The sequence below is a fragment of the Teleopsis dalmanni genome, chromosome 2 (assembly GCF_002237135.1).
Source record: "Teleopsis dalmanni isolate 2A chromosome 2, ASM223713v2, whole genome shotgun sequence".
Lineage (NCBI taxonomy): Eukaryota > Metazoa > Arthropoda > Insecta > Diptera > Diopsidae > Teleopsis > Teleopsis dalmanni.
The window spans coordinates 121,051,315-121,077,720 of NC_051847.1; the positions used below are offsets into that span (position 1 = coordinate 121,051,315).

The 26,406-nt window shown below is 30.1% G+C and overlaps 1 protein-coding gene across 1 annotated transcript in view; it reads left to right on the forward strand.

Moving 5' to 3' along the window:
• Positions 1–25,170, forward strand: part of LOC119684384 (FAM172 family protein homolog CG10038) — a 30,974-nt gene extending 5,804 nt beyond the window's left edge. The window contains exon 8 of the mRNA XM_038098419.1: positions 24,918–25,170. The gene's annotated coding sequence lies outside the window, so the exon portion shown is untranslated. The remainder of the gene's footprint in view (positions 1–24,917) is intronic.
• Positions 25,171–26,406: the final 1,236 nt, after the last annotated feature.

Below are 26,406 nucleotides of genomic sequence, written 5' to 3' on the forward strand. Positions count from 1 at the left end.
CGCTGCTGTATTGTTATTTTTTTTTTAACATCATGGAAGTGAAATTTGAGACTGACAGTAAAATTTTTTCCGATTTACTGATGGGTAAATTCAGTTAAAATTTTGTGATTAGACTTTATAGTTGATCAAGGACTTCTGCAGATCTGTAGAAAAGGTATTCATTATTATGGGACTAGTATGCCATGTTTAACTTTAACACCCTTCTGTATAGTAATGCATTTGAGTTTTTTAAGAATTATTAGTCATAATGAATAATTATTTTATGATTGTTTCCAATTTTTAATGGTTTTATGATTCATTTTATAAATAATATTATTTTTGTTATTAATAATATAAGTGAAAAAATACCAAACGGCAGTCGATTCGATAAACTGTTCTGTCTAAACTATCAAGTCCTAAAAATACACTTGCCTGTGATAGTCTGGCAAGTTTCTAATACTGCTCTTCTTAGAAGTTATAAAAACTTTTTCATGTGACTATTAAAAACGGATCCTTTGAAATTCTGATTATCCTGTGAATGTTAATTACTGAAATAAATTTGTCACAGCATTTCGCTGACAGTTTGACATTTGCTTCTTTCCAGGATTTACGTGTTCGTTCCTTTACCAAATAGTTAAGAAGTTACCTAAGGCTTTCCATAAGAATATTTTGTCTGCAATATGTTACGTAATCACCTTTAAAATATTTTTTAAAAAAGAAATCATTGTAAATGTTAAAGGAATGTCATTCTGTTGACACTTTTTATTTTGATTTGACGCTAGGGCATTTCAACGTGACAAATATTTAAATGTTTTCTTGGCACATTTCAGAAACGTTAACGCACTTTTCTTTTTAACTAAGAAAAAACAGTGTTTATTCCGTATATGAAAGAAATATCCTGTTAAAGGACAAAGAAACACTTTTAGCAAGAAATTGTGTATAGCAAAAAAAAAAACAAAAAAAAACCACAGTAAACTCAGTTTTTAATTTTTCTACTCTTATTTTAGTAAGGCACCTCCCATTTTCTGTTGCATCTTCCCGCTGACACCTGAAATCCCTCTTTTCAATATTCTATATTAATGCTGTCATAGTCACAGTCATGGCTTCTGCTCCACCTTAGCCCACCTCATACAGAACAGTTACTCACGAAATGTTTATGGTCCTACACTCTGAACTTCAATGCGGGTTCGTGTACATTTCGGTGCTCAATAATGATTTCTGAGTTCAGGAATGGGTCATGCGCTCCATGTGACTGCAAGTTGCTATTGTAATTGTGTGTATATATGGACATTATGTATTTAGTTAGCGTTGGTAAATAACAGACATTCCATTTTTGTGGCTTATATGCGTGTACATCTGATGATACTATATATGTAAAATGGAACCAAGTAATGATGAAGGGAAAAACTTGAAAATTAAGTAAAATTTCAAGGCTTCCGGTTGATAAAAGTTTAAGTTTCTAAAAAATAGTTTATTGTAATGGAAATAGTTATTTGTAAGGTCTCTTATTAAAGGCAGATACTTTAAAAGTGAACAATTTTGTAAGATATTGTTGAACTTACAATGTATATATATATATAAATTTTAAAAAAGTCTATTTTGAAAGTCCATGTCCTGATTAAAAAAGTATCTGGTTTAAATTAGTTATTAAATATATAGCTAAAAATTTTTTTTTTAGATTTGTATTACTCTATGTTTATTCTAAACATACTTTACCAGACGTAGTCTACTTTTTGTTTGCTCTCTTACTACTGAAGTACAAAATTACGCCATTTCAATAGGAAGACCACTGAACAACAGCAAATTATATCCTAAAAAACAGGTGAAACTTGTTTTCAATGTATTTTATTGTTGCATCAAAGACTTTTTTACGGAATTTACTGTATAAGTTAATAGTATTTTGAGTTGTTAGCTTTTTTTATCGGGACTTTTGGATAGTCATTATCTTTGTTGAATATGTGATAGTAACAAAACTCCATAAACTATTTGTAAATCATTCCATACGACAGTGTTGTCTACATATAGCTCATCAAGTTATTTTTCTGGTTTCAGAAATGATATTATTCTTTAGTTCAAGGTTTTTTTAGAAGTTGTTTCAGCAGTAACGCAGACTCATTTGAGTAGGCTACTGAGTAGGGTACTAAGATTTGATTAGTATATTTTTTTCGGGTTATTTAATATAATAATCAAATCTATCCAGTTGGGTTTATTTAGTTTATTAGATCTCTTGTTTTTACTCGTGTGCTGTCTAATACTTTGTTATAAAAATACTTCCCAAAAAATCTGTTTTTATGTTAGCCAGAACTGGGCAGTCAAAGAAGAAGTTTGTTCTTCTAAGTTGATTTTCTGCAACTTCTATAACAAGTGTTAAACAGAAGGCATAATTTCTTTGCGTGGGATGCTATGTACCAGTGAATTAAAAGAGTTTCATTTAGTCTGGTAGTATGGATTCGATCCCTGTTAATAACTTTTCCGAATTAGGTCTTATTGTATGAAGATCAGATTGAGATTCATATTGTAAGAAACTTACACCTGTTATTAGTTAACTGCAGCAATTCTATATTGATATCTCTCCTGACTGTCTTTACGAAAAGATATATTAGTGCTCTATTTGATTCCTGCTCTACCTTACTAGTACTTATGGTAAAAGATTACAGTATTTTAATTGGCTGCTTGGATATCAATAAAAATGGCAACCTCAATGTGATCCAAAATCAATCTAATGCAATTAACCGAGATGTCTCCATAATCGCTAAAACTTCAGCTTAAAAAGTTGTATCTTGACTCGGAAACCGAAGAGAGTAATATATATCTGCGAATGGCGAAATATTCCTATACCTAATTGTACCTCGCAGTCATTTTTAAACCTCGTGATTATTGTAATAAATACAAGACAGTACTATACAACAACTGTCGTATAATATTATTCTAAAAATTCTTCTGCAATATGTTTATTATTATTATTATGTTGAGCCTTTTCCGAGTTAGTGCATCTGGGCACTTTTACTCTTTGATAGCTGGGGGGTTTCTGCAGAGTCCCACCCATCTCACTGATTAATTTGTGTATTCATCTAAGATTAATAAAAATAATCTTAGGATTAAGATTAATAAGATTAATAATAATTAATAATAAAAGCTTTCGCTTTGGTCGATATATACTTGCTTATTAGAGATAAGGACTTTTGTTGTAGTATTGGAATAATAGACATTGTTTAAATATAGGTTTATGTTGCTGTTTTGATTCCAGAACTATGAAATACTTATGCGACATTTAATCATTCTTCTCCTAATTTTAAAAATTGTTATGATTATAACTTTAAAACCCTGTGAAGTATTCTTCACTAAGTAGAGTCAACACAGAAGGATCATTAATCACTCAAATTCAACCATAAAAATTCGTCACACTGGACCATTAAATAATATGTATAATTCGTTCATTTTTATACAGTTATCGTATGAATTTGTTAATGGCTTTTTCAGTGACCTTGTGCCCATTTGAGCCACAGTTGGCCTGCTGCACTGCTCCTTCCATAAGTAAGCAATTTTTTGTAATGATGATTGCGTAGGGCGGTGGCTGGCAGGGATCAATGGTCACTTAAAAAATAAAAATGTTCACATAGAGCAGTGTGCGTTTTTTAATGGTTGTTTTCGTTTTGGAATGGGAGGAACAGCCGCCCATCATATTGCTCATGTATGTACGCTTTACATTTATTGGCAAACATTATTATTTATGACTTTATGATGGCCACGCTTGAACCTTTCAACGCTGAGAGAATAAAATATCTCAATTTAAAATTGCTTGCCACAATATATAAAATTGTGATTTATGAATTATTTTTAAAACATAATTTTTTTATTTAAATAAAAAAACTATTTTACAATATTATTTCACTTTAAAATTTATTGTAAACATTTTATTCGAATTTTTATCACAAGTCGTTGTTTGTTATCAACAAAAATTTATGTGGCCTCTTTGTGTTCACCCTCAACATACGAAGCAAGGGGTGTGCAATCTATAAACTGTAAAATCAACGAAAATTAAAGTGTTAAAATTTGTGACTCTAATCAAAAACAAGAATCTTAACTGTGTTATTTTAAACACATCCTTAGCCCTAGTATCCTTTGCCGTAACAGTCATGAATTTACTTTCTTCACACAACTTTACTGACAACTAAAGGGTTCCATTGGCCAAATTATACACCAATCCTTCTCCTCATGCTTGGCATTAATGTTTTCGTTAAAGATTTTATCAAGTTTCCATAAGAAAAAGGATTATTTTAAGTAATTGCTAAGCATTGTTATGCGTCTTGTGCAAATATTGCAGGGAATTGCAAAATTTGGTTTTTGTTACTCTTCGCAAAATATCTATGAGTATTTTTTGCATCCTTAAAGGATGTTCGATACTTTAGTTGTGTGTGTGTGTGCCAACAATTCACTTCAATCAGATTTCTCGTAAAATACGTTGCATCAGTTAAGCGTAAGTACCACTAAGGATTAAATAAGGACATACGATACTCTTGGAACGCATCAATTTTATTAAAATGGTGAAAAAAATGGCATTCCTTGTTGAGTTTCTGTATGAGACTTGGATGGTGAGTTTTTTTTGTGTCATAGATATTATATGGATATCTTGCTTTAAAGCTATAATTATGATTTATTATATTTGAATAAAATTATAAAATATTCTATTTTTATGCAATGAAAGCAGGGAAGTAAAATGAAACATTAGTTATTTTTTATTTATTATAATCAAGCCGTAGGGTCTAAATGAGTTCATCAACTAGGGCGATGGATACATTAACTAATCTATTTTTTATTTTTTACAAAACCAATTAAGTCGACATTATTTTTTTAAAACGTATAACAAATATGTTTAAGATTAAAAAATTTTTTTATTTTTTGTTACATTTAAAGAAATGCATTATCATTTTAATCCAAATGATCTGGAAATTTTCTACAATTCTATGAATTTTCTAACTTGCATTAATATTCTTGTACTGAATAGATTCTGTACTACTATCACATGGACTTTAACATAGTATTTATTATACTTAATTTTGTGTGTGATATAGTATTTTATTATGTAGTGTCTTTAAGTACTAGACTGATAAAAATTTAAAATTATTAAGGTTGATTTTTTTTTGAAGCTTCTTCAGTTTTCTTATAGAAAACTAAAAGGGTTCGAACAGTAATGAAGAAACAACAACAAAACTTTGTTTAATTTATTGAAGTTTGGCTGACCATACAACGCTATTTTGGTAGTTCGCAATTGGCAATACTCGAAACAGCGTTGTGTGTTCAGCCAAATTTCAAATAATTTTTTGTTGTTGTTTCTTTATTACTTTTCGAACCATTCTTGATTTAAAGTTATTTTTGTACTCTTCCAATATTGTCGGGTTCGATGACTGTTCCAATATCATTTAAAATTTTAGAAACGAGTTAAATTTCTAGTTCGAAAACCGAGCATGAGTTTGAGTTTAACATATTCTCACGTTCTATATATTTTGTAGTTATACTTACAAGTGGTTGCGGACTTGGAAGCTGCAGACCAGTTGTTATTAATTTAAAATATCTTCTTATGGTTGTATTATAATTTTTTTCGTCAATTAAGTTGGACTATCGTCTTTCTATCAATGGGATCTGCTTTGTTAAGATCGACCTCAACTGCATAATAATAGATTCATTATTTTTTTCTAATTTCTCGCTAAGTTCATCTATTGGGCAATTAATTACATTTTATTTTTAATTTATTCATTTTAGTAGATATTGTTTTGTCCAAGTCGTTTCCTTGGTTTGGTAACAAAGTATTGTAATTGAATAAAGAATCTTAATTATTATATATTTTGCAGTTGATGGACTCTGGTAACGAAAAACTTTTATAAATCAATTGAAAGAATGTAGTTTTTATTTACTGTTGTTTCTATCTATTTACTATGTTATGTTAGTTGGTAGCTTTTTTAAACAATATTAAACCTAACATAAATTGAAAATCAAAAAAGAAGACTAACTTTTTTTCTCATAAAATATTAGAAAAATTATGTTAGTCTAGAGTTGGTATACTGTGAATATATTACTAAAAATGTTTATTAACTATAGTTAAGAAAGTATGTTGTAAAACATTGACTAGATTTCACAGGTGAAACAAATAACACCTTGGAATTTATACGTGTATAAGTGTATCCTGGAAGAATAAGACACGACTTCCTGTCTCTAAATCTGGTGATTCTGATTTGGTCATAATCAGGTGCTTGAGGTGCCGAACCTTCCGAAATCAGTTTAAGGAGTTTTTTATACATACGTATAATCATTATTTAGGCCTTCAGATAATTTCTTTAAATTGCTGATATAATCTGAAAAATATCTCTGCGGTAAATTTCTAGCTAAATGCCTGCTCCTTATATACCTCGACTGAAATATACATCAAAATAATAAAATATATTATAATCTTAATAATATCAATGATCTTCTGTTACTCGTTAATAATTCAAATCACATTTAAAAATCGAGGGCTTTTTTAAATTTCGTTGATATAATTGTATTTCAGAAACTGTTTCGGTAAATCCACTTTCACAATTCTCTTTAAATACTTAGTGTAGCTTTTACTTTCACCACGTTTACCTCCTCTTCAAATTCATCTCTTCTTTTTACCATCCTTGACTTCATTGTTCAAAATTCGTTTAAGCCGCTAATAAATGTTGCAAAAAGTGCTGAAATGCAAGTTTAACGTAAAAATAATTCGAAATAAGATTAGATAAAAGTTTGTTGGTGGCCCTCGTTGAAAAAAAGGAAAGACTATAAGAAATACAACAAATAGCGTAATTTACACCCCTTTCAGATAGAAACACACAAAAAATGCAGATATGTTTTTAAATGTTGGTACAGTGGGTTTATGTGGTTTACTAATTGGGAAAAAGTGAACCAAAGTTAAAGAAATCGTTCTGGAACTTCTAAACTCAACTATTTTAATTTTTTTTTTGCGGTAGGTGGAAAACATCAAAACCATCTCAACACATGCAGCCCCGTCCCAGTAATGAAGTGCGGAGAGGAGATAGGCTTAGTTTTTAGCAAGCTTAATTTATCAAAGCCAGAGATCATAACCGAGCTTACTTAGGAAGGATGGTGTTTATAGGTGAAGTGGGTGGGGCTGATGCAGATTAAGTATTGTAATATATATACCATATTAATATAGTTAACTAAATGTTAATTGGTATCTCATAAAAATAATTTTAGTAGATACTTAAGTAAGTGATTTATTAATAAATAATCTCATTACATATTCTGAAAGTTCTTGAAATATAAATATGTCCCAAATAATTTTAGCTTTTCGCAAAAGTAATAATGACAAGATTTTATAAACGATGAACATTTTTAAGCAGTGGTTCTCCACTTTATTCCCTGCTTTAAGTGTATTCTTCCAAACTAATATCAGTAAAGGAAGTTAAATGCAGTCGGATATTTTCAATGTAAAGGGCTTTTATATCTCTTGTACTAGGAGCCTGCACTTCCGCTCAATAAAATATTTATAGTAAAATACCACTTATATGTGTATTAAATAAATATTCGAAATAATTGAACTAACAATTTGATTTCAACAACCGAATAATATAACAGATTCAGGTTAGTTTATTTACATTTACAGAAAATATTCGAAACAGCATTGTAAGGTCAGCCAAATTTCAATAATTTAACTAAAATTTTTGTTGTTTCTTTATTACGGTTTGAACCCTTCTTATTTAACTAAAATTTTTGTTGTTTCTTTATTACGGTTTGAACCCTTCTTAGTAATTTGCCATAAATTTGTTTAATATACATATTTAATAAGTATATTAAGTAGCTATTCAGAACAGATTATTATACCAAGAATTTCTTAAATCCATTTAGAAGAATTTAAGCGACTCAGAAATAATTTGATATTTTTTTATATCTGTATGATTGTACATATATATACTTTAATTATGTTAAAAGAAAATGCTTATTTCACAATTAAAGTGATGTAGATTGCAAGGATATGCCAGTGTTAATCAAATGAAGCGCATCCAGAGGAATGAGTTAAGGTGTTCGCTGTTACCAATTCTATTACACATGGCTTGAAGCCCACTTTACAAAGCACTCTTCCATATAATATTTATTTTTATTTAAAATTACTTCGCTTCGTTCCACTGTAGAATTGAAAAATTTTAAAAGATTGTAACATTTGATTCTTAAACAAACAAAAACCATGCAAATCACTGTTAAAGGAGACACTCTACCCCGGCTACACTGTGCTGGACACAAGTGGGTGTCTTAATGTTAAACTTATTTGCGGTTTATGTTATTGGAAGGTGGAGTGCGCACAAAGACTTTAAAGCCAATAAAACGATTTTTCTTCAGATGTTTTGTGGTGCATATTTTATTTGAATTTTTTTCTGTTCTGTTGTTCTGTGTTGACTGTTTTCTGGCTTATAGGAATATCAAAAAAAGGGCAACTTAAGGAGATGATGTTGACAGCTTGTGCCGATGTTAGTGACTATTGTCAACGCCACTCGTAAATGTGACGCGATATAAGATAATAGCATCATCAACACCAGCCGCAGCAAGAGTAGGATTCAAGTAAGATTCAAGCAAGTAACACTAACGTTGTTATGAGTACCCTAAGGCCAAGCAATTTAGTGGCTTCCACTTGAAGGTTTTGCTTTTATTTTTGGCAGATGGGGTGGCATCCATAAAGAAGGACAATGTTTTATTTTAAAGGATATGCGCTACTTAAAATTGGTATTATTGTATTTTTGATATTGTAAAATTGATTGCTGTTATTCGGTGTTGTTGGTGTTGTATTTAATGTAAAACATTACAAGATTTTGTCTAATTTACATGAATTTGTCTAAGATTTTATATTGAAAGAATAAAGCTTTACACTTTATTAAGTAGTAACAATTGATTAATGTTACTAGAAGGTATTTATATTTCATATCTTTTATATGATAAGTCAAATGATATACTTACGGGTTTTTAGATCCAACAATGACTTTACATAGACTCGCAGGTTCTTTTAATATGTTTTAAATTAATTGGATTCCTCTATTTTTGTTCGGTTTGTTTGTGTATTTCATTTTTCCATGGTATGAAGAAATTTTATCTTCTTCCTCCGGACGTAGTTGATGGAGTAATATGATCTTTTTTTTAAGATCATATTAAAAAGTTAATATCTGAGAGTATTATAATATATAATGGTGATGTAGGTCCATAGGTGGTGTTGAATATAACGATGGTTAGTTTAAGTAACTTCTACTTAGTGATATGATTTCCTAATTTAATTTGCTTATAAAGATAGCAATCAGCTTTAAATGTTCTTAAAATCCAATTTCTAGACTTTATTTAAATCAAGTGTGTCTTTAATAGGCATTAATCTATTATTTTGATAATCGCAGGATACACTCTCTCATCACTTTTCTTAAGTGCCATATTAAATTTATTGTAGAGAAAAATGGAAATTTGTGTTGGAAAATAAATTACTAATTTAAATTTTTTTCACTTCTTACTGAGAAGTTTGATACCTTTTATATATTGTTGACCTGAATAAGTTGCTTGGATTGCTATTAAATCCGATAAATTATTTTTTAATTTCAAACAACAATTTTATATTTTCTGTAAGTAGTAACTATAGATATTTTAAACGTTTTAGATAACAAATCTATTGAATTTGTTACGAGTCAATATTTTTTTCCCCTTTGCTCACTCCACTTGGGAGCATAAATTCAATTCAATTACGATATCTTACTCTCTTCAGAGATGATATTTTTAATAAATACACGCTTTTAGTTTTACATGCAAGTGAATGCATGTCATTGAATGAGCTACTCAATAGGCATATATTATCAGCATAATCAAGATCTTCTAGTCTGCGAAATGGGTTCCATACTCTCGCCTCTCGCTGAACGACTACCCTCGCACAGGATGTCATCTAACGCAGTAATGAAGAGTAGAGGCGACAAAACTCAGTCTTGCGTAACTCCTATCTTGACATTTATTGGGTTCTGATATTATTATTATGCAAAATTCGAGTGCTTATGTCAATATATCTTGTTTTAAGTATTCATTAAATTTTTGTAGTATATGTTTTAATAATATGAGTCAATATTAAGTGCAGCATTAGTAGTTTTATTATTATTTCTTATCCGTTTAAAATATTATTTCCACTCAGTTCTTTCTAATATTTATATAAAAAATCTCTGCAGTGCAAATCTGAAGAAATTGACTAGAACATCTTCTGCTAGACATCGAACAAATGCTTTGAGTTTATCTTCTTGCAACAACAGAAGTAAAATTTCAAGTACAATTCATTCAACATTTAAAAATCATTTAAAAAGCCATTAAAGCCACTTTCGGCTTAACGCTGCATATCCTTAAAAAAAGAAGGACAATATCCCAACAAATTGGGTACGTAAAAATGTGAATTTTTTCCATTTAACCGCTTGCAACCTGTTAAGCCAGCATCACACCCTCTTTGTGGTTTCGGCTGTGGTTGACTCTTATTTTCATTTGAATTCCTTTTTTAATTTTATTTTTTTCCTTTTTTATTTTTTGTATAATTTTTGTTTTCAGTGCTCTAATCTTTGCGCCATTTATTCACACTTGATTAACACGCGACTGACATTTGTTTGACTTTTTTGTTTTGTTTGCTGAGCATTAAAGAGAAATCATAAAAAATATTAAAATAAATAAAAATAAAAGGAAAACATTTTAGTATGTCCTTTACGCCCAAGTTTTATGTGCTTTTTTGTATTTGTTGCTTAATTTACAAGTCACAGCCGTGCTCTCTGCTATTGTCCTTTTCAGCTGTAAAAAAGACGCTCACACAACACAAAAAAAAAATTATTCATTTGCAGAAAATTACGTCTCGGGTCTAGGCTATGCTTCCCCGAGGCCAAACTGATTAATAAACCAAAACGTCAAATGGAACACAATGGAGTAACAACATACCGCCCAACAAGCAACCACCTCACCCAACCATCCAACCATCCAACCACCCATCCACCCAACCGCACGGCAACAATGGAAGAGGACCACAGCTGTCAACTAAATGTCATATTCAAATGCGAAAATAAATATGGCTACGTGCGTGTTGCAGTTGTTAACGGTTCATGTCACAAATGTCCTGCGTATAACTTCCGTTCGATTTCATTTCACTTGTCCTCACAGATCATTTCAAGATGTGCAATTTTATAAACATTTTAACATTTTTGTTTGTTGTTCTTGGTATTGTTGTTGTTGCTGTTGTTGTTGTTTCGCCAGCTGATACGATACCGCTGTGATGAGCATATTGTTGTCAATTTGACTTTTGAATACATTTCCGGTATCCTTTGTAACTGGAGTAGTGTCAGCCGAGAGGTCACATTTGTTGTTGTGCTCTTTGGTTAACAAATTATTAGAATATTTTTATTGTTTGCAGGATATCTTTTTTTAATAATTTCTTTAAAAGTTTATTGAAAGAAGTTGTAGGAGCGCAGTTCACTTCATCTTAATATATAACCTTAATATAATTTATTAATGCTGTATAAAGTGAAATTCATATTCAATAACACATTAGTTTACGAAAGGTTCAATTTGAACATTGGATGTTTTATTCGTCCGTCACTTTTATATGGATGTGTAGCGTTTAGCAAAGCCTCAAACAATACTATTCGCCAGCTAGAAATTGCACAAAGTCACGATCTGAGAAGACTTTTCAAGGTACCATGGTACATTAGGACGAGAGACATCCTCAGCGACCTCAAGATTGATCCGATAAAAAAATACATAAAGGATAGAGCCTTTAATTTTCAGATTTTCGAAAACTGACAGACTGACCAACACCGCGTTATCGAATCTATGCAGATCTGAGGTCAATTATTGCTGAATCTGATGAAGTGATAAAGAGTAATGCAGTCAAGGCGTAGAGAGAGGTTTAAAAGAAACCTCGCAGTTAATAGAAAGTAAAACTGCTCAAGTGCACTGACTCAACTAGCTTCAACATAATAATTTGCAAACAATAACTATCAAAAATTAGTTCATGAATGTCTTAAAACTCAGAAGTGATTAACACAAATTAAGCTATTAGGGAATAATCAACAAATAAGCTTTTTTTTTGATTTTGACAATTTATTTATGTAATTTGAACAAAAAATGGTTTAAAATGTGTAATAAAGGCACGCATGGACTAAATTCACTAACATATCCATATATACACCATATTTACGTGCACTAGTATCAAATAGTCACTTATTTCAAAGGATTTCATTGAGAGTTGTTTCTTTTTAGCTGTATAAACTTGTTCTAAAGTGACAGCAGATCTATTGCAAACGGGCTTGAGAGATAATATATTCGATATTCTTTGTAACTTTAGACGTTTCTAATTTGATAATTGGGACTCGGATTAGTTTGTGTAGTTCGCTGTTGTATAATAATAAGTATATATAAAATATACTTGATAATGTACAAAATAATTATATTATGATCATAATTTCCATCTATCATAACAGTCAGGTTCGATCAATTTGGTGGCCACAAAGAATAAGAGGTATAAATATCCATCGAATGTCGTATATCTACTCTTACTTTAAATTAAAATATTTTTCATAAAAATATATCTAAGATAAATAGGCCTGGATGAGAGCATATATTGCCTAAATATTACTGCGACATCTTTTCAAATATTATTGTTTAAGTATAATTTTGATATTACATTAATTTCAATTGGTTTTTACAAAATGAAAAAGGGCCTTCATATGAAAGATTTAACATCGAACAAAATTAAAATTGAGTTGAATAGTACTCATATCACTTTTATACAGTCCTAAAGTCTATGTACAATAGCAGAGGATTGAATTTAAACATTGTCTTATGTCCGAACATTGTGTTATACGTAAAATTGTACCAGGTATAGAATGAGCGATCATTACTCTGGCTGTACACATCAGAAATGAAGAAACAGTTAAAATTATGAAATCTATTTGGGTAATCCAGTTCGGAAGACTACGAATACCTTTAAGTCAACTAGAAAAGTGACGATCATAATTTTAAGAAATGCATATAGTTAAATTCATATTGATAACATTTGTAATAGAACTACTTTGAGCGCTGAATTGATTGAACTATTTTAATAATGGCTGAACAGATTTTATCAGTGAATTGATTTTTGAAATTATTATTAGTTTAATTTTATGCCAATTAGTATCATAGGTGAATCCTCTATCGGACTTCACCTAACAAACAAAAAAATGATTGATTTCTGAAGTCTACCAACATCGTGAAAAGAGGTTTATTAGTTTCAGTCATTTCTTATGTTTCTAATAGATCTCTTGTTTGTAAGTCAAATTATCTAGGTTTGAGGCCCTAGGTTTGAGAGGTTAAAATGCAGAGTAAGAAACTATCTTAGTAGAGATTCCATGGTATATTAGATCATAGTAGATCTTTTATTTCACAACGGACCCTAACCGAACAGAAGAAATTCAGCCGTTTCAATCAAGGCTAGAATGTTATTTATTGAGAAGTTCTAATATCACACTAACTGCTATAACTGTCAATCAGGAAACATGATTAATCCACGTGCTATATAGCTATGTGAAAAAAATGGTGTAGCCAGATTAAAAAACGATACTTCTCGCTTTATAATCTACTCCACTCCTAATCCACTGTAACCTTACGCAGATTCATCTTCTTGAAATGGTAGCATAGGTTAAAATGTCTTGTCAAGTAACATGTCGGTAATTTCAGTTCTGTGCTATTAAGAAAGAATGTATACTGGCATTATTCTTAAAAACAACTTTATTTTACTAAAATGGTAAAATTTTTTATTTAATTTATATGAATTCAATGATTCCTTAAATGTGTAACTTTCTGTAAAGTGCATAGCTTTTCCATTCCAAACTACATACTATTTACATCAAATCATACCGTATATCTTTGACTGTTTGCTCTGTAAATGATTAATGGCGATATATCAACCAAAGCGTGCTCAAGGCATTACCAAGTGTATCCTGAAACGCAAATATCCTTTGCGCTGAAGATGACGTCGTTCAATTGCAATGAAATAATAAAAAATTGTAGGGGTGGCTATTTTACCCGCTGGATATATGACCACCGAAATGAAAAACTAATGTGTACATGCATAAGTCATTGTTTTAGATATTTTTTTGGGCTAAACATGTTTTATTGTTGTTTGGCATAAAAAGTAACGCATGAACTTCAGATTTATTTCGCAATTTTTTATAACTTTTTTATCAATTTTTTAGATACTTTCGTCGTCGTTGTCGTTTTTTTCTTCAATGTGTGATTTCTGCACTATTTCGAGCATTAAGTTGGTGGGTTTGTTCTAATAAATCTTCCGCATCATTAATAGAAAAATATTAACATTTAAATCTGCAGGGAATACTTAAGTAACACCTATGGAATTGAGTGTTAACCATTAGAAAGCCATAAGAATTGATTTATAACAACTAAATTGAGTGCCAAAATATATGTAAAAATAGTTCAAGAGATCAAAAAAATACACTATATTAACTATAGATGACGCTTGAGTTTTTATTTTATTGTTTCCCATTTTGTTTCTAATTAAAATTTATTATTTATTGCGTTAATAATTATAAAAACATTGTAATATTTTTCAATTTCCGCTCAGCTGGTAGCACTTTTGGATTAGGGCGAACCCCACGAAGTTAATTATAAAAATTTTAAAAGTTCCTTGCTTTCATGAAATTTTTGGTAATTTTCAGACAAATTTTTGGGGGACACAGCTGGCTACTGCTTTTTGGTTATTATTTTAAGTGAAAATTACTTTTTGTGTAATTACAAATGGCACTTGTAATTATAGGAAATATACAATATAAAACAAATTGGTGATAATAACCCATTAACAACAACTACAACTTTTATATTCGTAGTTGTTATATTGTAGTGTAAAAATAGCCTAAGAAATTGATTCTTTACAATTTATAATTAGACCTGTTTTGTTGGAACCGTAAGTTCTCAGAAAGAAAATAGCAACATTAATTTGTTAATTGAAAAAAAAATTGCAGTACGAATTCTACCCGTATGGCTAAGAGTTGGATTCTGGCAAATCCGTCAATATTTCTCATAATTGCTTAATATATACTGTGAATGATATACATTCATTAACATTCATTGTATAATACGTAATGACAGAAATATATATTGTATATTATATTTATAACATCTAATGTTTAATATATAGTATACAATTCGTAATATATATAGAAACAAAAATATTTGTGTGACTATCAAAATAAGAGTACTTCTAGCAAACATTGACATCAGATATAAAACTCAACCTTTTCACGGATAAAAAAGCATGTGAATTGGTTGTAGTATTAGAAAACAGAAACCTTTAATAACCTAATAAATACAGCAATAATATTAAAATATTACCAGACACTATATATATTACTATACAATGGAAGGGGGTTGCAATAATAACATTATAGAGCCAGGTAAACCTGTTAATGAAATAGTCTCCTACATACCGATAAGTTTGCTGCAGTCATATCGAAAATATCTGAACAGATGCTAATAAAGAGTATTTTGAAAATAATTTAATATACAAAACCTACATCTAATCACCAATTTGAGTTAATATTAAGATATATTACGATTAAGGAGTCACATAAAGTGTACAATATACTTAGAAGTGCTCTGAAAGAAATAGAATATTGTACTGTCATATAAGTATCATATAAGTATTACGCGGTATTCCGTCAGATCTTATCATGATCAGCTATTGTTCGTGAGCTCAAATAACTCAAAGTGAATAAAATGTTTGTATATCGTACCATAAATCATTATAATAGTACAGGCAGCGACGCTAAACGCTATGGTGGTGGACGAAAAACAACAACAACATCAATAGTTCGGAAACTAAAGGTTCGACTTAAGTTTTAATCTACGTCGCAGTGATAATCATATGACCACAGAACTGAACATATCGCAGTGAAGCATTCGACGCATATTCCAAAATGAGCTCAAAACAAAGTTTCAAAAGGGACTAGATCTTACACAAACAAAAACAAAAAGTTAGACTCGAAAGAGCAAAAGAGTTGTTACACTTGTACGAACGTTGTGTTATCTGAACTCTCAAAATGATCGTTTACTTAACTGAACGCACTGCCGAATATTTGAGACTATAAATGGCTATCCGAAGTAATTTTACATCTTAAGTAAAGGTATCGACAGCTGACGCTCTCCAATCGTTTTCATCAAACCTAGTGAACCTGGTGACTTATCGATTCAAAATGTCACTTATCGGAAAAATGTTTTGGTAGTTGCTTTAGAACCGTGGGCACACAAACATTTCGGCCATAAATCATGAAAGTTCCAACAAAACCCAGCACCGTCTCTTAAAGCTCGAGTAAATCAAGAATGGTTAAAATATAATGAAATAATAAATACAATGAAATGTTTCTACAAGTTACAAGTTGCTCAAAGTCAGGCTCTCCGAAGGTTCTTCAAAGTGCCATGGTACATCCGCACGAATGATATGCTAAGAGACCTTAGAATAGATCCGGTCAAAAAATACATAAGGGCCAGAGCTTTGAAGCTATATGCGAAAACCGACACGCTACCCTACTTAGCACTATCTAATCTCAGAGTAATTACTAACCGCACGGGGCGGTATGCAGATCTTAGATCAATCATTGAATAATAACGAAGATTATCAGGAATACTCAAACTAGTCGGTGAGATGGGCGGGACTCTGCAGAATCCCCCCAGCTATCACAGAGTAATAGTGCCCAGATGCACTAACTAGGAAAAGGCTTCACATAACATAACATCATTACGTCCATACAATGGCTTTCAAATTCGTCAGATGCAAATCCAATGGATTATTACCTCTGGGCCATTTTGGTGAACAAGGTAAGGACTAAAAAATAGTCGAGTATGAATGCGCTGAAGAAAGCTATTGTTCAGGAATGGGTCGAAATACCAGAAGATCTAATTAGTGAACCCTGCATAACCCTGTATATTTACAATTATTGGGTTTTGTGTAAAATATTACACAATTATTTCTTAAAACACAAAAATTTAATACATTTTTAAAATATTTTAAATATATATTTTTATTTCATGAAAGCATATTAAAGCATATAAAAATCTGGAACATGAAAGAAACTAAACAAATGTTTTCAAATAAATGAAGACATTTTCTAAATATGCACACGTAGATTTCATTAGGTGAAAAGTATTTTCTTCCTTGTTCGGTAAAATTTGAATGCGCAAACCGTGCGTCGATAAGGATATTTTCGCTTACATGTCTCAATGGTAAAAACTTTGTTTGAATTCGTTGCAGTTTCTCTCTTTTCAAAAATATTCAATTTTATACGAAAGTTAGATAAAAAAAATAAAAATAAAAATAAAATAAAATATTTATTTTAACAAATGTTGCAAGCAACTTCACAACATGTTGTTTGAGAAATTTTCTAAAATTGTATTTACTGCATAATCAGTAAGAAAATTATGCAAAATTGTTCCTGCCACAGAACGCATGCAACAAGAAGTACAATTTGCGAATCCTTCGCCACATTTCCAGTTTAAAGAAGAAACACAGATAGTTTTTCCTTGGACCAAAATTTCCAAATCGGTACTTGCGTTGCGAAATTTCGCATTCAGTTTGCGTGCCACAAAAGTGGATATTGATATTTTGTCCTTAAAATTTTGTTATTTATGTGCTTTGTTCCGGTAAATGCCTTCATACCCAAAAATAGAAAATAATATACATAAATTTGTACTTTGAAAAAACTAGTAACGAAATGCGAAACCAAAAATTTGCAATTTGCTAAAAAACTCCATTCGAAAATGTGAAAAAGAATATTTCGCAACAAAAATCTTTGCCTTGTAAATTGTGGCAACTTTGCGTAAATTTAACGTGACATTGTGCTTTTATGGAGAAACATTGATGGAGGGAGTTTGAGTTTAAGTTTGGTTGAGATAAGAGGGCGTAAATGCAGGCCTATTGACATGCAAGTCATGTGTCATGATTGGGGGCGGCAAACATTGACAGACCACATAACCTCGGCCGTCATATTTTATACTTTTCAAATAAATTTTGTTACGCTTTGTTTACGAGTTGAGTATGAAAATCCACTTCAAATTTTCAATTGTCAAAAATTTTTATTTTAATATACCGTAAAATTTATGAGTGACAAATTAAATAAATTTTTGCTGAAGTTAGAATTAGTATTCAATTTAAAAAAATATATAAAATTTTTAGAAATGAACAAAGAAGAGTGGAAAAACTAGAGTGACCTCTAACCCTTATCTAGGATTAGAGATTCATTAATCCTTTCAATCTGCAAGCAAGTCTTCGTTTTATAAAAATTAATTTATCAAGCAAAGAACAGTATTATAATGTGAAAATGCTTTCAACACTTTTTACTAAAGTAATTGAAAGAATTATTGAATGTATTCTAATTACTAAATAGAATGCTAATATCTCATTGAATTTCTCTCAAAAACAGTTACTTTAGAAATTATCATAGATTATAGTTTTTGCATTTGCATGTGACTAGGAACTTGTGCTTCCCAAGTCAATCAATCGTTGACCCAGTTGAATATACTACTTAACACACTAATTTAAAAGGAGAAAAGAAAACGATCCAAATGATGAATGAGTCAATCAAACCCAATTATATTTAAAAACCTGAAGAAAACCTTTGAAGAGAACCTTATCAAGTAAAGACATGTTCAATATTAAAGTACATCATTTTTTTAAAGAAAAAAGTGTACTTTTTTACACTTCCTATGAAGATCACATTAAACATTATCACACAATCGACAATTTACTTCTCCCTTAAAGAAGAACTTTAAGCTGATAAGTAAATTGTAGATTGCATCGATGTATAAGTGCTTCAGCTGTAATTTACGGAGTTTCATTGTAGTCATTAGTCCAACAACAACATTAAGTGCTAAAAACGATCGATATACAAAACATAATTAAAGAATTTAATAACTTATATTAGAAGATACTAATAGAAATGAACCTAAGAGACCTGATGTAGTAGTGATTTATAGAGTTTCAATGTAGTCACTTATCCAACAATAGTACGAATTGCTAAAAACGATCGGATACGGTTAACATATTAATTATGATGGCAAAATTCATGCTCTGTATAATGTCAATATTGATATTATATGGATATTATATTGATATATCGATATTATCCATATTGATAAAAGGAATTGGAGAGAGGTGATGCAGGAAATAAACCTGTTTTTAAATTTTAATAGAACACTTGTATACAAAACATAGGCTTTGTTGCACTGAATTCGTTTTTCGTGTTTAAATGCAGAGAGCTTTCTAATTCACTGCATTGGTGAAGTACAGATTCATTATTATTAGAATGAATAATGATACACCACAAGTTATGATAACTATTGTGGTTATCAATCTAACTATATGGTGAAAATAAAAAACAGAGGAGTAAAGTTCACTGAATAACCCAAAAAAATCAAGAATGGTTTCACTAGTAAGTACAGGTGGATGAGTTTAATGAGTGCTTGATATAATCTAGTAAAAGAAATATTTATTCATTCAATATTGTAAGCAAGAAAATATAATGAGAACTGAGTTTTTTTTTTGTTAGAAATAACTGTTATTTTTTATTTGAGGAAGGGTCAAATAATAACGTTTCAGTATTTTGAATTGACTATTAGACAAAATAAAAATAAAGCGACTACACCACAAAATATATATTTATAAAATCTACTTTTTTATTTTATAAATAAAAAATTTTAAAATCTGAAGTAATAACTTCCTGTCCTCATATTTGTATGAAGCCTGTGTAGTAACATCATGTGATGCTCATATAAATACTAATTTTTGGGGTTGTTCCTGATTTATAAAAAAGCTTTCTGATATGAAAAGTTTCGCTACATTAATTTAAGGTCAAAAGTATTTTATATGTCTGCACACAATTACGAGTATATGTCACTCTTAAGGAATTGAATAAGGGTTAAACATGTCTTTAAAGTTTCCTCTATTGCACAAGAGCATCTTACATGTAAAATATATTTAATAACTTTAAAGCCCAGCAATTTGTATTTCCATATGAAACTTAAAAAGGAAAAATCGACTTCAGTATATCTTCAAATTATGTGTACTTAATTTGTTCCCCGCATTCACATATGTTCAATAATTTATTGCTATTTGTTGTTTTTGAAAAGTTCAAAATTTTTAATCCTTTTATGCCAAACATTTAATATTTCATTATTTCGGTCTCAGATGCTCTACATTTTTCAATGGATTTTGATTTAATTATTGTATTTTTGATAAATGTGTTTCACATGAAAAGAAATTGAATATATGATATATATTATGAAAAATTAAAGCTTTTAATTTGCTTTTAAAAATTTTTAAGTATTATTGTTACTATTTGACTATATAGTATTTTGACACCAGTTACCACTAAGAGTTCATAAAGTAAATGTTGTATTTGAAACTAGTCCTTATAATAGCGTTAGTAAATTTTTTCTGAAAAGTTTGGCCTAATACTTGTCCTCCTAACTCTTTTTAGAATATTTATCTTATATTAAGAAAAAATTAATCACTTTTAACGATAGAAATTCATTCGCAGTTTTAGTTTACTTTGCAAACTTTTTCAGTTCAATCATGTAATAATAAACATTAAATACATACATTAAACTAAATTAAAGACAATATACCAACTAACAGCACCAACAAAGAGAAATAATATAAATAACAAAAAAAAAAAAATAATAAAAAACTAAAATTTAAAAATTTTAAAATTTAAAAATGCTACTTAACTGCACTCAAAACACATAATTAAAATCAAAACAAATTTTTGGAAAGTATTATCAATATTCAAACAAAATTAAAACTGTTCCAGAGTGTAATTGAGTTGAACTTAATTCATTGTACAATTTGTTGGATTGTTCAATTAAGACAATTAAGACAATTAATCTCTGATTAACAAACTGAGGAAGTCTGCTCGAATGTAATATGCCCAAGGTACTGAACAGGTATTATCGGAGTTTTTGTTAATAAATATAGAATAGTATCAGAAGCCTGAACAACGATTTGTTACATTAAGATTTATTTTAAGTCTAATAATTGGAAAGTCCTACTTATATATATTATTAAGAAACAAAAAATTTATCATTGAAATATATAGAAAAGGAAAAGTCTAAGAACTAAGTCTCAATATAACCCAGCAGGTAGTATTGTTTCAGTACTCATTCCATACAAGTAATAACTGCGGTCTATCAGTTAAGTGACTGAATATTATTATTAAAATTCTTTTAGGATTTTTCCACCAATTTTCTTATGTGTTAATTTATATACCATAGAAATAACTGAATCTATTGTAATTTTCTCCATTTATTCATGATGTATTTGGTCATAGATTGCGTTACGTGTATGTGTACAGTGTGTTACTAATTATAATTATGATTTTGCTCTTAAACGTAATTACTTTTAGAACAAGGATACTTTTTTATCGTATATAAGGCTGTTCTGAAAGTAAGGTCGTCTTTTTTTTATAAAAATGCGTGGCTGTTTTATAGTGTCCATTCATTTAGCAGTATCGTAATTCCACTCCTGTAAGATTTTTCTTCGTTGCTGCCAAAAAGCTGATTCAGTTGATTTTTTCGTATGATCGCCTTATTTAGAGCGAAAAAAATTTTGTAGGGTCAAGAATTAAAAATTTTCAGATAGTGCCAAACCTGAAGAATATGGTGGCTGTGGCAGTATATCGCATACAAGCTGTAAAAGGTTTTGAAAAATTACTAAATTTGTAAGGAGTTTCGCTATATCTTTTTTTTTACACTAGAAAAGTCTAAGAATACTGTATGTTTTTTTTACCAAGTAATTCTGGCACTTTCTGTTTAAGGGAATCATTCAATTTGGTTAAGTGATGACACATACTTCAAAATTGATTGGTGTATTGTCCGGTAAAAGCTTTAATAAATATTTCTTTTGAAATCCTTCTTAATCTTTTTGACTCAATAATCTTTTGCACTTATCATTGTAGAAGACAACCCATTACTTTTTTAAAGTGACGAAGCGTTTTCTTAACCTCGATCATCGACTTTCTCCATAAACATCGGATATTTATTTCTAGTTTAACAGGATTTTTACTTTTTTGATAGTAAAAAGCAATATATGTATGTCTTAAATACTGTTCTTTGCTTTCCATATTTGAAATAGCACCAATTAAGAAGTTCTGTCCAGAATCAATAGAGTTTTTTCATAAGCTGGCCTTGCTATATCTACTGTCAAAATATATAGTTTTTATGTGATTTAAGTGTAAAGTTGGTTGTCACAAAAAATACAATTAAGCTCTTTGTTGGAAACAAAAATAATCTCTTTTTGTACGACCCAATACCTTCCGGATTTTGTTTTTTGTTAACTACTCCTTAAGTAATAGTCCTTTTTCAAAGATTTTTTTGTTATGTTGGTACACCCTTTCTTAACATGTGGTACAAATTTGAGCGCCATCTGTCAATAAATTTGTTTACAGCAGCTGTTAACGTGAGACTACCTCAAGTGCATTTAGCGATTTTTACTATGGAAAATTCTTGTTGTACGTAATTTTTTGACCAAACACGGCACCACTGTCATCGCTCAGGCACCATATTCGCCAGATCAGGATCCGTGCGACTTTTTTCTGTTCCCGAAACTCAAATTGTCCTTTCGTGGTAAGCGTTTTGAGTCGATTGAATAGGTAAAAGAGAATTCGCCGAAGAAACTAAAAGCCATACCTCCACGGGCCTACGAAAAGTGTATGGAAAATTGGGTTAAGCGTTGGCATATGTGTATCATTTCAGAAAGAGTATATTTTGAAGGAGATAAAATAAATGTGGAATAAAATTTAATTTTGTGTTTTATTTACAAAATCCGGGTACTTTTTGAGCAGAAGGTATTTCTTGAAGACTTCAATAAATATGTTACCGTTATTAGTTATTTTTTATAACTCACATTAACATTGAAGTTATATTTTTGGATTTAATGCGAAATCAATCAACATCAATCGCATTTAATTTTGTTTGTTTTAAAATATAACCGTATTTTTCTGAATTCTTTATTCACGCAGATGCAAAATATTCACATAGATCTAGATTGTATTTTGATGTTTGTTTTTTAGTTGTTTAGTTTAAATTGTAAAACAATATATCATTTTTCGATATTGAAATTATTTTTCACGGTTTGTACCCATTTTTCTCTTATCTCTTGTCATTATATCCATTGAATATTATGGCAAATGTTTGCATTTTTATACAACAAATCGATTGAAGGTAGTGAGATAGATATAGTATGATGACAGGTATATCGTACTTAAAGCTGTAGTTCAATTTTGTAACTCTAAGTTATTGTAGTGTTTTATCAAGCAGAATCATACTGATAAACTTCGAAAATTTGCTTCTGAATGTTGTCATGTTGAACATAATTTAACTATTATTAGCTATATATTTTCTGTTATTACGGTTAATATAGTAACATTACTTTTAATTTTATTGGTAAATCCTATTTGAAATAATAAAAAATTTACGTTAGCTTAAATTAAAGAAATTATCTTGTAGGTGTCGTAAATATTATTTATTTACTTTTACTTACCTTTTAGTGACTTCAAGTGTAAAGCTTCCGTAAAAAACTAATTTAAGCAAAACAATGAACAATTTCATGCATTCGAATTGCAAATAAAGTAGACAATAAATCGACAAATTCTTGCATTCCTGTTTATGTCATGCAGAGGCAATTCATATAAATTAAAGTGCCATAGTGCCATAGTGCCACACCAGCCATTGTGTCATCTTAAATGTCAATTGAAGCACCCTCGCTTAGATGCTTTTTTATGGTGGCTGTAGTCGAAAACTGCACGACCAACCAAAATAACTTGCTAAAAAGCACCTGAAGTTACTGACTGTTGTTGTTGTTGTTGGAGTATCTTTTTTATCTGTGCTTTGTTGTTGCGAATTTTTCTCACAACCTCAAGTTAATTTAGCAAAAGCAGAAGGAAACGCATAAAAACAGTTCCAATCAATAAATTTCCTTTACGTAGATGCATGCTCAGTAGTGCAAAAATGCTACACAATCGTAACAGAAATTGATTAAGGACTTACATTCCTGCGGCTGATATACGGTGTGAGGTATTTACCATACAAACACACAAATTCCCTAAGCTAAAACCTTAACCAAGCCAGGCTATCGATGTCCATTGAGGTGCATACTTGGGCGGCTGTGAGAGATGGCATGGGTAGCAATGACATTGAAGTGGCGCATTGCACATATAAAAAACAATTTCGTTAAGGCAGAAGTAAAGGCAAACTACTTCGATTGTGTGGAATTACATTTTCTGGAATAAAAAATGAATAAAAATCATAATAAAAAAAATGTCCGTATGTGCCATGACAATGGAGTGACCATATGAAATGAAAGTGGCCATTATGAAGTTAAACTACATCGTATTTTAGAGAGTGCTTAGGTGTGTGAAAATAATGTTAACCGTTGAGCAGTGTGTAGTGGGTGTTAAAAGGGGGAATGGGATATGTAACATTGATCTCAAGGCTTTTAGTTGTAATTCCAGAATATTGTATGTGCATTTTGGGTTTTTTTCTGCCTTCGATTTTCATTTAAACGGAAGTTTAGGTTTTGTTTATGTGACATAATAAATCATGTACAATGTTTGGGAAATCACATTTCAATGTATATCGGTATCGATAGCATAACATATATACATTTTATGACAAAAGAATTTATAAGAAATATAATTTATAGAAAGGAGAACTAATGGATGCTTTAATATAACACCATTACACAATTAGCTTTTCAAGAAAAAACAGTGGTTTCCTTTATGTTATGATTGTTTTAGTTATTTGTTTTATAAATGTTATCAACACAGTTCAAATTTGAGTTCCTTTGACAACTTATTGTTGTGCTATATTGTTTATTGTAGACCGACTGGTGATACAAGAATGAGGATTGAGTGGAGCCCGATGGATAGCAGAAGAAGGGGCAGACCTGCACACACTTGTAGAAGGCGAATTGATATAAAAATGTTACACATGCGGAAAAGCTGCGGGAAAGATGAAGCTACTAGCTAAAAATCGCACCGAGTGGAAGATCTCCTCCTAGGACTTAAAGGATTCAATATATATATATTGTTTTTTACAGTTACAGAGTAGAATATACTGTGATCTGTACTCTGAATCATTAAAATTCTTTTTAATGATTTTTAATGATTCTTTTTAATGCCTATCTATTCGTTGGAAACGATTTCGAGCATTGTATGAAGCTGAAAAGCTTTCAGAGACACCTTTTTGTGGTCTGGTCACTAAATTCAGTGGTGAAGCCATGTGCTGGATGTGTATAATTATTATTGATCAGTAGACTAGTCATATTTAATCATAATGCATAAAACTTTTATTTGACATATATAAATCAATATATTCATACATTCATTGATTTCAGATATAAATATATATCGAGCTTATAATTATAAAGATAATGTTATTAAGCAAACAACAACAGTATATAGGATCTATTTTCGACAGATTATCTTTTACATCACACACGGACCAGGTGTCTACACTGAACGAATATGTGGCAATTAACAATGTGAAGAAAATGGTCATTGGATTTTTCTTTTTAAGAGGGGATAACAGATAACAATCAAATGACTTACTTCTTCCTTTATAGTTCCAGATCTTAAAATATAATTTTATTAGCAAGTGGAGTATTTTTGTTTGGAAAAAAATAAAAGGCTGTATTTCACTTTCCATTATTTATTTTAATTAATTTGCTTGCAGTCTTCGATAATACTAGAATATTAGAACAGATAATGAAGAGAGTACCAGATACGGCATAGAATATTACCACTACATAGTTCATTCCAAACAACACTTTGTTTATAAGACTTAATAATGACAGCCTATTAATTTAAGTACAGAAAATTCTTATCAGTGAATTTATTTTGTCGTAAAAATAGTTTTTATGACTAAGTATATTTTGCTTTTTGTTTTTTTTAATTTTTTTGTATCTAAGATATTTTAAAATGTGTCGTCGTGTAATATGGTGACGAGGTAATAGTGACGCTTAAGTTTTGATTATTCGGAGATCTTTATAGGCAATATAAATATAAATTTTGTTGCTAATTTATTTAATCTTGAGTAGAATTCAGTAGAAACCCCAAGGTTTGTTTTGGTTATTTTTTTAACTCGCGACTTCTATTTCTTAAGTTCAAGTTGAAGGTCTTGTAGTGTCACTAAACAAATTACTCTTGATCTCTTCGATATTTATTAGTAAACATATTAACTCGATTAAGCGCTTAGCGTAATTTTGTTTTGAATATATTAAAATAACTTAAATAAATATATTTAAACATGAAATTTCCAAAAACCGATCAATAATGAGTCATTATCGATTTATTCGACTTGATAAATGTT